This window comes from Panthera pardus, unplaced genomic scaffold (assembly GCF_024362965.1).
Source record: "Panthera pardus isolate Hobbes unplaced genomic scaffold, ASM2436296v1 HiC_scaffold_16, whole genome shotgun sequence".
NCBI classification, from domain to species: Eukaryota; Metazoa; Chordata; class Mammalia; order Carnivora; family Felidae; genus Panthera; species Panthera pardus.
This window is the reverse complement of record NW_026526721.1, coordinates 72,657,457-72,670,646: the sequence shown is the minus strand read 5'-3', so window position 1 is coordinate 72,670,646 and position 13,190 is coordinate 72,657,457. Positions and strand designations below refer to the sequence as shown.

The window sequence follows — 13,190 nt, the reverse complement described above, 5'->3', positions numbered from 1 at the left end:
TACTTCAAAGAACTGTAAGGCAGTTACTGATTAGGAATTTTCATAGGTCTCTGTTCAAACTGTTATTGCTGGTGATTAGTTTTTAAACTTTATCTAGTAACTTGTACATTTACACCTATATACCTTCTCTTCCCATCTTTTAAGTCTACATTAATTTCTAAGATGCAATTATAAACATACAAATCTCTATTCTACCTTGCCTACTGTTCTACCTCCAACTTCCCTTTCACAACTAAACTTCTTGGAACAAGCCACCCACACATGCAGTCTCTGCGTCCACACCTTCCACTCACTCCTCAGCCCCCTTCCACCTTCACAAGCCCAATTAAGTCAATTCTTACCAAGATCACCAGGATCTAGGCGACTCTTAATCTAATGACGATTTTGTCATGTTAGCCCTCTTGCTCTGGGGACTGAATGAGTGAATTCTATACTCAGCAGAGTGTCTGAAATGTTCAAGACCTCTTCCAAATGTATCTTTTATTGCTGTAGCCACACCTTATATAGGTAAATAGGACAAATGGATCTTTTCATTATTTAAAATAATTGAAAAGCCATCACACTTTTACTCGTATTTAAAGAATGAAACCAGGAAAAGTAAAAGAATAAGGTAAAGTATGCTCTTCCACTTTAAGTCTTCAGAAGAATCTCATCAATATGTTTGGGCAGAAGAGAAGGTTAAGTGCTCAAAGTATTTAAAGTCTGGTTCTCAAAATTCATAGAACTTTTAAAACGCATGTTCTAGTTGGACCACAGAACTCAGCAACTGGTATTTTTTCAAAAGTGAAAAGACCTTCTGAAACAGGTAGGGCTGGGCACAGTTCAAGGAGTATCATATTACAATAATAACCCATTTACCCTACTGTTTAATTTTTGGCAATTACAGCCAGAAACAAAGACAATAAGCTAGAAATGAAAAGCCTCTTGGCATCAGGGAGAACAGTCATAAAGCCCACACACCCAGAAGCTGGTAAATTCACATATTTTACTTTTGAAAAAGACCAGCATGTCAGTCTTGGGAAAATTCCCTTTAATGGGCCCTTGAGGGCAAGACTTTCAGACAATACAAATAGTCACTGCTTATAAAAACAAACTGGAGTCAATTAAGTAAAGATTAATTCTGGGGTCCTTGGTTTGTGAACACTGTGCAGGAGACTGGCACAGGAAGATTCGAAGAGGTAAGTGGGGACCAGTATATGCAAAGAAAGTGGTAGAGAGCTCACTGAAGGGCTTTTTTAGGTAGGGCAGCAATGCTTGCTGTTATAGGAAATGGATTGGAAAGGGATAGAATGAAAGTGGGGAAAACAGGAAGTTGACACTGAGTATAGGCAAATGATGATGGAGCTTGACTAGGATACCACAGTAGGGATTGGAGAAGGAAAGAGATTTAAGATACATCATGGAGTCGTCAAAAATGTTTACTTAAGGGACTGGTTTTATATATTTAAGAGAATTAACAAAATCAACACTGAGAAATGACATAGTATAAGAATGCTTAGAGTGGGGAATAGTGTAATTAACAATAGTTGGAGGACACATAAAGAACTCAATTTTGGACATAATGTTTAATGTGGGAAACATCTTATGTAAACAATAGACATTCTGAACTCTGTTCTAGTTCTTGTATCTTATGTTTTGATTTTGGTCACAGCAATTGCATATATTTTTTCTAAGAATCATCTTTTATTTATTTATTTTTATACACATTGTTCAGCAAATTCCTAGGCATATAATTAGTGCTTAATAAATGTTTAATAATGTTCTCAAAAATAAACATCTTTCTCCCTCAACTTTATATTCATCAGTGTGTTCTCATCCAAACCATAAAATTCTAGATAACTCTAGTCTAGGTCTACAGACAATGCTTGAAGCTTAGAATAACAGAGTATACTATTCTGGGCCCAATTCACTTTGCAATCTGGTCAATTTGGCCCCTAGGGCTATTTGTAAAATCCCTAGATTAGATTCTATACTTTGTGATTTACCATGAAAAATTCAAGACATTCCCAATAGGTTAGTGGAGAATAATCTGCTTCTCAAAGTTAGCCAGGATCAGAGCACACTTGTTGATAGTTTCAAGCTAGAGTAGGATTCTCATAACTGTGGTCTTGACCCAGACCTTCTCACCACATTCCCCTACCCCCAATAAACTGATTTAGGGATTACTAAAATGGCTTAATTACCAACAACCCATATCTGCTTCAAGTTCAAATTCTGAAATCCAACATTTTGGAACAGACTTTGTTAAAAAAAAAAAAATCACTTGACATTTCTGATTTCTGTGGGATCTCTCTTGCTTAGTAACAATTTTGTGGTAGGTGACTAAAGAGACTGTACTTTGGTTTTCAGGAAAACTGAATAAAAAATCTGTTAAATAGCAAAGTCTTGCTAATTATAATCAGCCCAGCCTTCCCTACCAGAAAAGCCTCCTCAGTATGGCTAGAGAGGGTGAGTGCATTGCTTACTCCTTCCATCTCCCCACAAAGCAGTAGTTTCTGCTCTGCATGTACACATAAATTTAAAAAGCTTTAAAGACAGGGAAACTCTTATGGCCATAGCTCCCAATTAGCTTGGCATGGTGCCATACAATAAAGTGCTTGTTTACTTTTCAATTGGGTATCTCTTTTACATAGAAAGTAAAAAGAAAATACAGTTGGCCCTTAAACAACAGTTTGAACTGCATGGGTCCACTTACATGCAAATTTTTTTGGACAAATCCATTATAGTATTATAAATGTACTTTCTCTTTCTTAGGATTTTCTTAAAAACGTTTTCTTTTCTCTGCTTTATTGTAAAAATACAGTATATTATGCACATAACATACAAAATATGTGCTAATCAATTGTTTATATTATTGGTAGGTTTCAGGTCAACAGTAGACTACCAGTAGTTAAGTTTGGGGGCAATCCGAAGTTATACATGAATTTTCAACTGTGTGGTGAGTCAATACCCCTAACCATTGCGTTATTCAAGGGTCAACTGTATACTGTCTTTTAAGTAATTGCTTATGTAAGAGATACTTTCAGATACTAGGGAGTATAACTAAACAAGAATATTTCTTCTTCCTATGTTTGTTAGTTCTATTACTGGTAAGACATTTTCTTAGAACAAGTCATACTGCAAAGCTGCTTATAATCCCTTTTTGCTTTTAAAAAGTGAACTCAAATGATATTAAAAAAGATCAGCCTGCAAAACCCTCTTCTATTTCTAGTCAAACACTCTATTAACAATCCAAAAAGAATGGAACAAAAATTTATAGAAGTTCTCTTCCATTCCAATAATCCTATTGGTAATAGAACTGAAATGCTGAACACTCACTTGGCATACTTACTGGAAAACACTTCAGGTTGGGCAGTTGAGATAAAATCATGACTAAACACTTGCCAAATCCACCCTCACTTACCTACTTTCAGCATTACCTCCCCCAAATAATTCCTCAAATAAAAAACTAGATGAGTCAACCCCCCCCAACCAAAACCCCCAAAAACCCTCTGCTGGGGTAGCTAACCAAGGCTTGGGGGTGTGAGCCACAGACCAGAGACAATTGCTATCTGTTCTTTTATTTTCCTAATGTGTAGCAGATGTGTTCTTGTCAACCAGTTATACAAGAGCTGATGGGGAGAAATGGCATTTTAGAAAATTGCTTAGAGCAGCAAGTCTTTGAGCAATAGTCCCATCAATACTAAACCAGAGCACAAAACAGCTCCTGCCCTGTGGCCACATCTGGTAGGCAGCCTTGGTTGGGACCAGCATTGACCAACAGTGCACCCACAGTAGTCATGGCCCAGCCACAACGGGAGGGCACATGCAGCTCACAAAGGGAATATTCTAGGAGCTCTTGATTCTAGTTACCAGGTGATTGTGCTTCTGGGCCCCACAGGACTCCTTCTGCATAAGGCCACTCCTTGAAAACCAGCATATATCACTGATTTACCTAATACATATAAACAAATGCAGAAAGGTGGGCAAAATAGGAACACAGAGGAGTATGTTCCTAAATAAAAGAATAAGACAAAACTTCAGAAAAAGAACTACAGTGGAGATAAGCAATCTATCTGATAAAGAGTTAAAAGTAAAGTTCACAAAGATGCTCACCGAACTGGGGAGAAGAATAGATGAGCACAGTGAGAACTTCAAAGAAGAGATAGAAAATAAAAAAAAGAACCAATCAGGTGCACCTGGGTGGTTCAGCTGGCTAAGCATCTGACTCTTCTGACTCTTGATTTTGGCTCAGGTCATGATCTCACAGTTCAGGAAATCGAGCCCCACTGTCAGCACAGAGCCTGCCTAGGATTCTCTCTCTCTGTCTCTCTCTCTCTCTCTGCCCCTCCTCCACTCACACTCTCTCTCAAAATAAATAAACTTAAAAAAAAAAAAAAAAAGGAACCAATCAGAGCTGAATAATATAAAAACTGAAATGAAAAATATACCAGAGGGAATCAACAGCAGCTTAGAGGTGCAGAAGAAAAGATCAGTGATCTGGAAGGCAGGATACTGGAAATCACCCAAACTGAACAATAAAAAAAAAAAAATTTTTTTCAACATGAGTATAGACCTCTGGGCTAACATCAATCATACTAACATTCCCATTATAGGAGTCCCAGAAGAAGAGAAAGGGGCAGAAAACTTATTTGAAGAATTAATAGCTAAAAACTCCCATAACCTGGGGGAAGGAAAGACATCCTGGTCCAGGATACACAGATAGCCCCAAACAAGATAAACCTAAAGAGGTCCACACAAAGACACAAACTCATTACAATGTCAAAAATTAAAGAAAGAATATTAAAAACAGCAAGAGAAAAGTGACTAGTTATGTATGAGGGAAACCTGTAAGACCATCATCTGATTTTTCATCAGGAACTTTGCAGGCCAGGAGGAGATGGCATGATATGCACTGCAACCAAGAATACAATACTTGGCAAGGTTATCATTGAGAATTGAAGAAAAGATGGAGTTGCCCCAACAAACAAAAGTTAAAGAAGTTCATCACCTCCAAATTGCTCTCACAAGAAATGTTGAAGGGACTTACTTAAACAGAAAAGGTCATAACTAGAAGGAAATTATGAAAGAAAGAAAAAATCTCACTGGTTAAAGCAAACAAAGGGTAGTGGAGCAACCACTTACAAAGCTAGTATAAATATTAAAAGACAAAAGTAGTTAAGATCGACTATATCCACAATAATTAGGTAAGGAACACACAAGATAAAGCGTATAAAATATGACATCAAATACATACGACCTGAGTGGGGAGGAGTAAAAATGTAGTGTTTTAGAATCTGTTCAAACTTGAGTGACCACCAACCTAAAATAGACTGCGACATGCACAGGGTGTTCTATATGAACCTCGTGGTAACCACAAACCAAAAACCTGTAATATATACACACAAAATAAAGAGAAAGGAATCCAAAAATAATACTGAAAGTTATCAAGCCATAAGGGAAGAGAGCAAGAAGACGGGAAGAGGGAAGAACTACAAAAGCTACCAAAGCACAGTTTAAAAAACGGCAATAAAAGTATATACCTATCGATAATTACTTTAAATTTTTAATGTTTATTTATTTTTGAGAGAGACAGAGCACGAGTGGGGGAGGAGCAGACAGAGAGGGAGACACAGAATCCGAAACAGGCTCCAGGCTCTGAGCTGTCAGCACAGAGCCTGATGTGGGGCTTGAACTCACAAACCGCGAGATCATTACCTGAGCCGAAGCCAGACGCTCAACAGACTGAGCCACCCAGGTACCTCCGATAATTACTTTAAACATAAGTGGACATGAGATGCCAGCTCAAGTCTATTCTCCATTTCCTCCACTGGCAAAACACATCCAATCTCATGTATTTCTCTGGTGTATAACTTGATGTTCAACAACTCTGTGCAACATGTCAGCAACTTGGAACAAAATCAACAAGTGATTTTGTCAGTGATGTGGTGCACTATGCCTAGAAAATGGCCTCTCTACTCGCTGGCCCATTTCCCAACACTCAGTGGATGTTAGCATTTTTGGTAGAAAGTAAGAGACCCTAATTCCAGCCAGCTCATGAAAAATGGTAGCTATAAAATCAATTAAAAAAAATAAAAAACAGCTCTCTTTGAGGAAGACGCGGTCGCAGCCACAGCAGAGCTTTGGAGGCCCCGCTCCTGCCCGACTCACCGCTGTTTGCTCTTGCCAAGAACAAGTCGGTCAGGAAGCCGCGCCACAGCCATGGCTTTTAAAGACACCGGAAAGACACCCATGGAACCGGAGGTGGCGACTCACCAAATTAGAATTACTCTAACCAGCCACAAAGTAAAATCTTTAGAGAAGGTATGTGCTGACTTGATCAGAGGCGCCAAGAAAAAGAATCTCAAAGTGAAAGGACCAGTTCAGATGCCCACCAAGACTCTGAGAATCACTACAAGAAAAATTCCTTGTGGTGAAGGTTCTAAGACTTGATCGTTGACTTCTAATATCGTTTTCAGACGAAGATCCACACACAACTCATTGATTTGCACAGTCCTTCTGAGATTATTAAACAGATTACTTCCATCAGTACTGAGCCAGGAGTTGAGGTGGAAGTCACCACTGCAGATGCTTAAATCAGCCTTTTAATAAATTATCAGTTAAATAAATAACCAAACATAAAAAATAAAAAAACATAGGGTGACTGAATGAATAAAAAAACCAGGGGCACCTGGGTGGCTTAGTGGGTTAAGCGCCAAACTTTGGCTCAGGTCATGATCTTACAGTTTGTGGGTTTGAGCCCTGCTCCAGGTTCAGAGCCTGGAGCCTGCTTCGGTTTCTGTGTCTCCCTCTCTCTCTGCCCCTCCCCATGCTCTGTCTCTCTCAAAAATAAATAAACATTAAAAAAAAAAGAAAAAAAAAAAAACAACAGACCTATCTGTATGTTGTCTACAAGAGAGTCACTTCAGACCTAAAGAAACATATAGACTTAAAATGAAGGGACAGAAAAAGATGTACATTACATACAAATGGAAATAAAAATAAAGCTGGGATAGCAATATTCTTATCAGACAAAATAGACTTTAAAACAAAGACCATCACAAGAGACAAAGAAGGGCATTACATAATGATCAACCCAATGAGAGAATATAACAATTATAAGTATTGGTGCACCCAACAGAGGAGCACCTAAATATATAAAGCAAATATTAACAGACATACAGGAAGAAACTGACAGTAAACAATAATGGGGGACTTTAACACCCCACCTACATTAGTGGATAGATTATGCAGACAGAAAATCAATAAAGAAACAGTAGTCTTGAATGACACATTAGACCAGATGAACTTAACAGATAATATACAGAACATTCCATCCCAGAATATACATTCACGTACAGATGGAACATTCTCCAGAATAGATCGCATGAGGCCACAAAACAAATATCAATAAATTTCAGAAGATGTAAATCATATCAAGCATCTCTTCTAACCACAACAGTATGAAACTAGAAATCAACTGCAGGAACAAAAAATGGAAAAAATAAAACTCATGGAGACTAAACTACATGTTATTTAAAAATATATATATATTTTAATGTTTATTTATTTTTGAGAGAGAGAGACAGAGTATGAGTGGGGGAGGGGCAGATAGAGAGGCAGACACCGAATCCGAAGCAGGCTCCAGGCTCAAAGCTGTCAGCGCAGAGCCTGATGCGGGGCTCAAACTCACAGACTGCAAGATCATGACCTGAGATGAAGATGGACGTTTAACTGACTGAGCCACACAGGCACCCCACAACATGCTATTAAACAACCAATGGGTCAATGAAGAAATCAAAGAGGAAATAAAAAAATAACTTGAGACAAATAAGAATAGAAACACAGCATTCCAAAATCTGTGGGATGTAGCAAAAGCAGTTCTAAGAGGGAAGTTCATAGCTATACAGACCTACCTCAGGAAATAAGAAAAATAAACAATGTAAGCTAATACCTAAAGGAATCAGAAAAAGAACAAAGCCCAAAGTTAGTAGAAGTAAATAATAAAGAACAGGGAAGAAATAAATGAAAGAGAGACTTAAAAGGCAATAGAAAAGATCAGTGAAAATAAAGAGCTGGTTCTCTGAAACAACAAATAAAATTGATAAACCTTTAGCCAGACTCATCAAGAAAAAGAGCTCAAAGTCAAAAATGAAAGTTACAATCAACACCACAGAAATACAAAAGATTATGAGAGACTTCTACAGGAGTGGCTGGGTGGCTTTTTGGTTAAGCATCTGACTTCGGCTCAGGTCACAATCTCATGGTTTGTGGGTTCGAGCCCTGCATCAGGCTCTGTGCTGACTGCTCAGAGCCTGGAGCCTGCTTCAGATTCTGTGTCTCCTTCTGTCTCTGCCCCTCCCCCTCTCATGCTGTCTCTCTCAAAAATAAACATAAAAAAATTTTTTTTGATACTACAATTACATTATCAATAAATTGAACAACCTAGAAGAAACAGATAAATTTCTAGAAACATACAATTTTCCAAGAATGAATCATGAAGGAATAGAAAATATGAACTGATTATTAGCAATGAAATTTAGTCAGTAATAAAAAAAAACTCCTAAGATGGCTTCACAGGTGAATTCTAACAAACATTTAAAGAAGAATTAATAATATCTATCCTTCTCCCACTATTCTAAAAAACTGAAGAGGAAGGAACACTTTCAAACTTGTTCTATGACATGAGCATTGCCCTGATACCAAAACTAGATAGATACTACTAAAAGGAAAAAGGCAACCCAATATCCCTGATGAATACTGATGCAAAAAAAAAAAAAAAAACTTCAACAAAATATCAGCAAACGAAATTCAACAATACATTAGAAGGTTCATACACCATGACCAAATGGGATTTATTTCAGGGATGCAAGGATGGTTTAATATCTGCAAATCAATGTGATACAACACATTAACAAAATGAAGAATGTATATATCATGTGATCATCTCAATAGATACAGAAAAAGCATTTGACAAAATTCAACATCCACTTATGATAAAAACTCAAAAAAATAGAGAAGGAACAAACCTCAATAAAGGCCATATATGACAAATCCACAGTTAACATCACACTCAACAGAAAAAGCTGAAAACCTTTCCTCTAAAATAAAGAGCAAGACAAGGATGCCTACTCCTACCACTTTTATTCAACACAGTACTAGCAGCCCTAGCCACAGCAATCAGACAAAAAAAAAAAAAAAAAAAAAAAAAAAAAAGATAAAAAGTATCCAAGTTGGTAAGGAAGAAGTAAAACTCACAACTGTAGAGGACATGACACTACATACAGAAAACCCTAAAGACTCCACACAACAAAAATATCAGAATAAATGAATTCAGTAGTTTCAAAATACAAAATATACACAGAAATGCTGTGTTTTAATACACTAGTAACAAACCAACAGTAAGAGAAACTAAGAAAACAATTCCATTTACAGTTCCATCAAGAAGAATACATAGAAATAAATTTAACCAAGGAGGTGAAAGACCTGTACTCTGAAAACTGTAAGATGCTGATAAAAGAAACTGAAGGCTCTATTATTTGTAACAGAAGATATACCAATGAAGAGAAAGATATACCACGCTCATGGACTGGAATAATCAGTATCATTAAAATGTCCATATTACCCAAAGCAATCTACAAATTCAAAATGCAATCCCTATCAAAATATCAGTAGCAATTTTCACAGAACTAGAACAAAGAATCCTAAAATTTGTATGAAACCACAAAAGACCCCAAATAGCCAAAATAATCTTGAGAAAGAAGACAAAGCTAGAGGCATCACACTTCCAGATTTCTAACTATACTACTATAGTAATCAAAGCTATAGTAATCAAAACAGTATGGAACTGGCACACACACAAAAATAGTGGCACATACACAAAAAAGAAAAATCCAAGACTAACAGAACAGAGAGCCCAGAAAGAAATCCACACTTACACAGTTAATTAATCTATGTCAAAGGAGGCAAAAATATACAATGGGGACTATACAATGAAACTGACCACGACTCACACCATGTAAAAAATAAACTCAAAATGGATTCAAGACCTAAATATTAAGACCTGAAACTATAAAACTCTTGAAAGAAAATATAGGCAGTAAACTGTTAGATACTGGTCTTAGCTGTATGTATGTGTATAGATATAGATACAAATACAGATACAGGCAAGGGCAACAAAAGCAAAGATAAACAACTGGGACTACATCAAACTAAAAGGCTTTTTACACAGTAAAGAAACCATCCACAAAATGAAAAGGTCATCTACTGAATAAAAGAAGTATTTGCAAACTGTGTATCTGATAAGGGGTTAATATCCAGAATATATAAAGAACTCTCACAAGAAAAGATTCTCAACATCACTAGTCATCAGAAAAATATAAATCAAAACCACAATGAGTGTTGGTGATGTGGACAAATGGAACACTCATGCACTGTTGGTGGGAATGTATACTGGTACAGTGACTAAAACACACAATGGAGATTCCTCAAAATTTTTAAAAATTTTAAACACCATATGATCCAGTAAATCCATTTCTGGGTACTTATCTGAAGAAAATGAAAACACTAATTCAAAAGTATATACGTATTCCTATGTTTACTGCAGCATTATTTACAATAGCCAACATATGGAAGCAACATGTGTGTCCATCAGATGAATAAAGATGTGGTATATATACACAAGAGAGTAGTATTCAGCAATAAGAAGCAAATCTTGCCATTCGTGACAACAAGGATGGGCCTAGAGAGTATTATGCTAGTAAATGAAATAAGTCAGACAAAGACAAATATGGTATGATTTCACATGTAGAATCTAAAAATCAAAACAAATGAATAAACAAAACAGAAACTGACCCATAAATAAGGAGAACTAGTAGCTGCCAGCAAGAAGGGGAGCAAGGGGATGGGAAAAACAGATGAAGGGGATTAAGAGGTACAAACTTCCAGTTATAAATTACCAAATATTAAAGTCTTACGTTTAATAAATTACATACAACCTATAACTACTGTGCAGTTAGTTATTGCTACCTTGCCTTCCCTCTTTCAATGGTGAACCATTCTCTGCCTCTTTTAGGAGGAAGTTCAACCATCATGTTCCCCTACTTCTATTTGGTATGTTACTTGAGGGAAAGGAAGTTATAGTGAAATATATTTGAAAATGGTAAACTGTTTTAAACAGATTGTTTATGAAGGATGTCTCCGACTCTTTAATATGATGATCAACATTATTTTAAATCTCCAGGAGAGTAGGGGAATAAAGTACATACTATGTGCAAAGCTTATTTGCTCACGGAATGCTTTCCATATCTCACATATTGTAAGATGTGGGTTTCACGGAACACACTGGAAAATACTGGTTTAGGTACATGTTATGTTTTTATAGGCTAGTTTAGTTCTTACTTCATAATATTGGTTCTATGAAAAAATTATGTTCTGAGTTTTGAAACAACCTGCTTAGGAATAAACTTGCCAAACACAACCAAATCACATGTATTTAGATACCTACAGCCACTGATTATTTGTGCTTGAGATTTTTTTCTAAGTGGCATATTAACCTCAAACAAAATAAAATTATTCCAAGTTTTAAGATTAAAACAAGAAATAAAATCTCAAACTAAACACTCTAGAAAAATATTACTTCTATAGCACACAATGTGTATCAGTAATCCAAATGAAGTTTATTTGTAAGATGCAATTTCTCAGATAATTTTCTACATCTGAAAAAGCATGGATAAAGAGGATAATATTTAGTTGGTCTGGATTTGATCCTGTCATTAGCATTTATGAGAAACTGAGATTGAATAACTTGGCCAACAGCTTTTTCCTCACTACAAAGTATTAATAAGAACACTTGCTTTGTGTGGTTGTTTTTAAGGATTAGATATTGAAGACCTAGCACAATGCTGGGCAAGAACAAACAATATGTTCTCAAGAAATGGTAGCTCTTGTTACCATTTCCATTACAAAACAACTGATTTGCTACAATATAGTCCAAGATCCCCTCCTGGTATCCAGAATACTTGACCAACAGAATAGTCCTAAAATAGCCGGGTAGCAAGAAAATAAAATCCACAGGCAGAAAATGGTCACACTACTATAGTTTATTACGATGTTTACTATACTAACTTAAAAGAGGAAAAATGTAAATGAAATGAATGTCTAAGGGAAAATCGCACTTTCCTTCCATATTCAATTTATTCTTATTTTAACAATCTTTCATACCATTATATGTCTCAGATTTTAAAGAGCATCACTGCTGAATGTCAGACTGAAAACTGAATAAAAAAGATGATACCCAAAGAGTTAAGCAGAAATGATACGGACTACAAAGTTGAAAATAAAATCTACCTTGGCTAGAACTAAATACTGACAGATAACTTTCTCCATGGAAAATCTAACTTGAACTTATATATTCATTTTTTACATAGTCCAATATCCAGTCAATGAGGAACTCATAACATGATGAAAACAGTTTTACTCAGTTACATTCAACTACCTAAAATCCTAATGAGCATGCCAATTTCCATGTCTTACTCCTCTGAGATAATTAGCTACTTCCTGAAAACAGAAATGAGAGTTTGCCTGTGATTTACATTTTGAGACAGTCTGTAGAAAAGAGTAAGGCAAATCGGTCGTTAAAAGTCTTACCTTTTCCTCACCATATAACAGTTATTTCCATAAATAAAGAGCATGTGGATACTTTCTAAGAACTCAAAATGAGAAAACCAAGAAGTCTTTGTACATGAACATATGTACACACATATGTATATAAGCTTAAATCCCCCAAAGCGGATATAAACTGGTAAGAATACCTCAACTTTCTAAATTCAGAAAGCAAAGATAAAAACTATCTTGTTTATAAATCAGTGGTATTATGAGCTAATAAGTTTGTTAGAATACTACACAGCTTAGAGGCACTCTGATTGGGGGTGCCTGGGTGGCTCAGTCAGTTAAGGATCCAAGTCTTAACTTTGGCTCAGGTCACGATCTCGCAGCCATGAGATCTAGCCTCACGTTGGGCTCCACGCTGAGCATGGAGCCTGCTTAAGATTCTCTCTTTCTCTGTCTCTATCCCTCTGCCCCTTTCCCCTGCTTATGCTCTCTCTCTCTCAAATTAAAAAAAAAACAAAAGCCTCTGATTGGATCCCATTTAAAAAAAACAAAATAATAAGCACATTCTTCTAACAGCAAAGAATTCTCCCACTTTTATT

At 36.3% G+C, this 13,190-nt stretch overlaps 1 pseudogene; it reads left to right on the top strand.

The window, feature by feature from the left end:
• The first annotated feature begins 6,169 nt into the window (after nucleotides 1-6,169).
• LOC109266278 (40S ribosomal protein S20-like) lies at nucleotides 6,170-6,588 on the top strand (annotated as a pseudogene).
• Nucleotides 6,589-13,190: the final 6,602 nt, after the last annotated feature.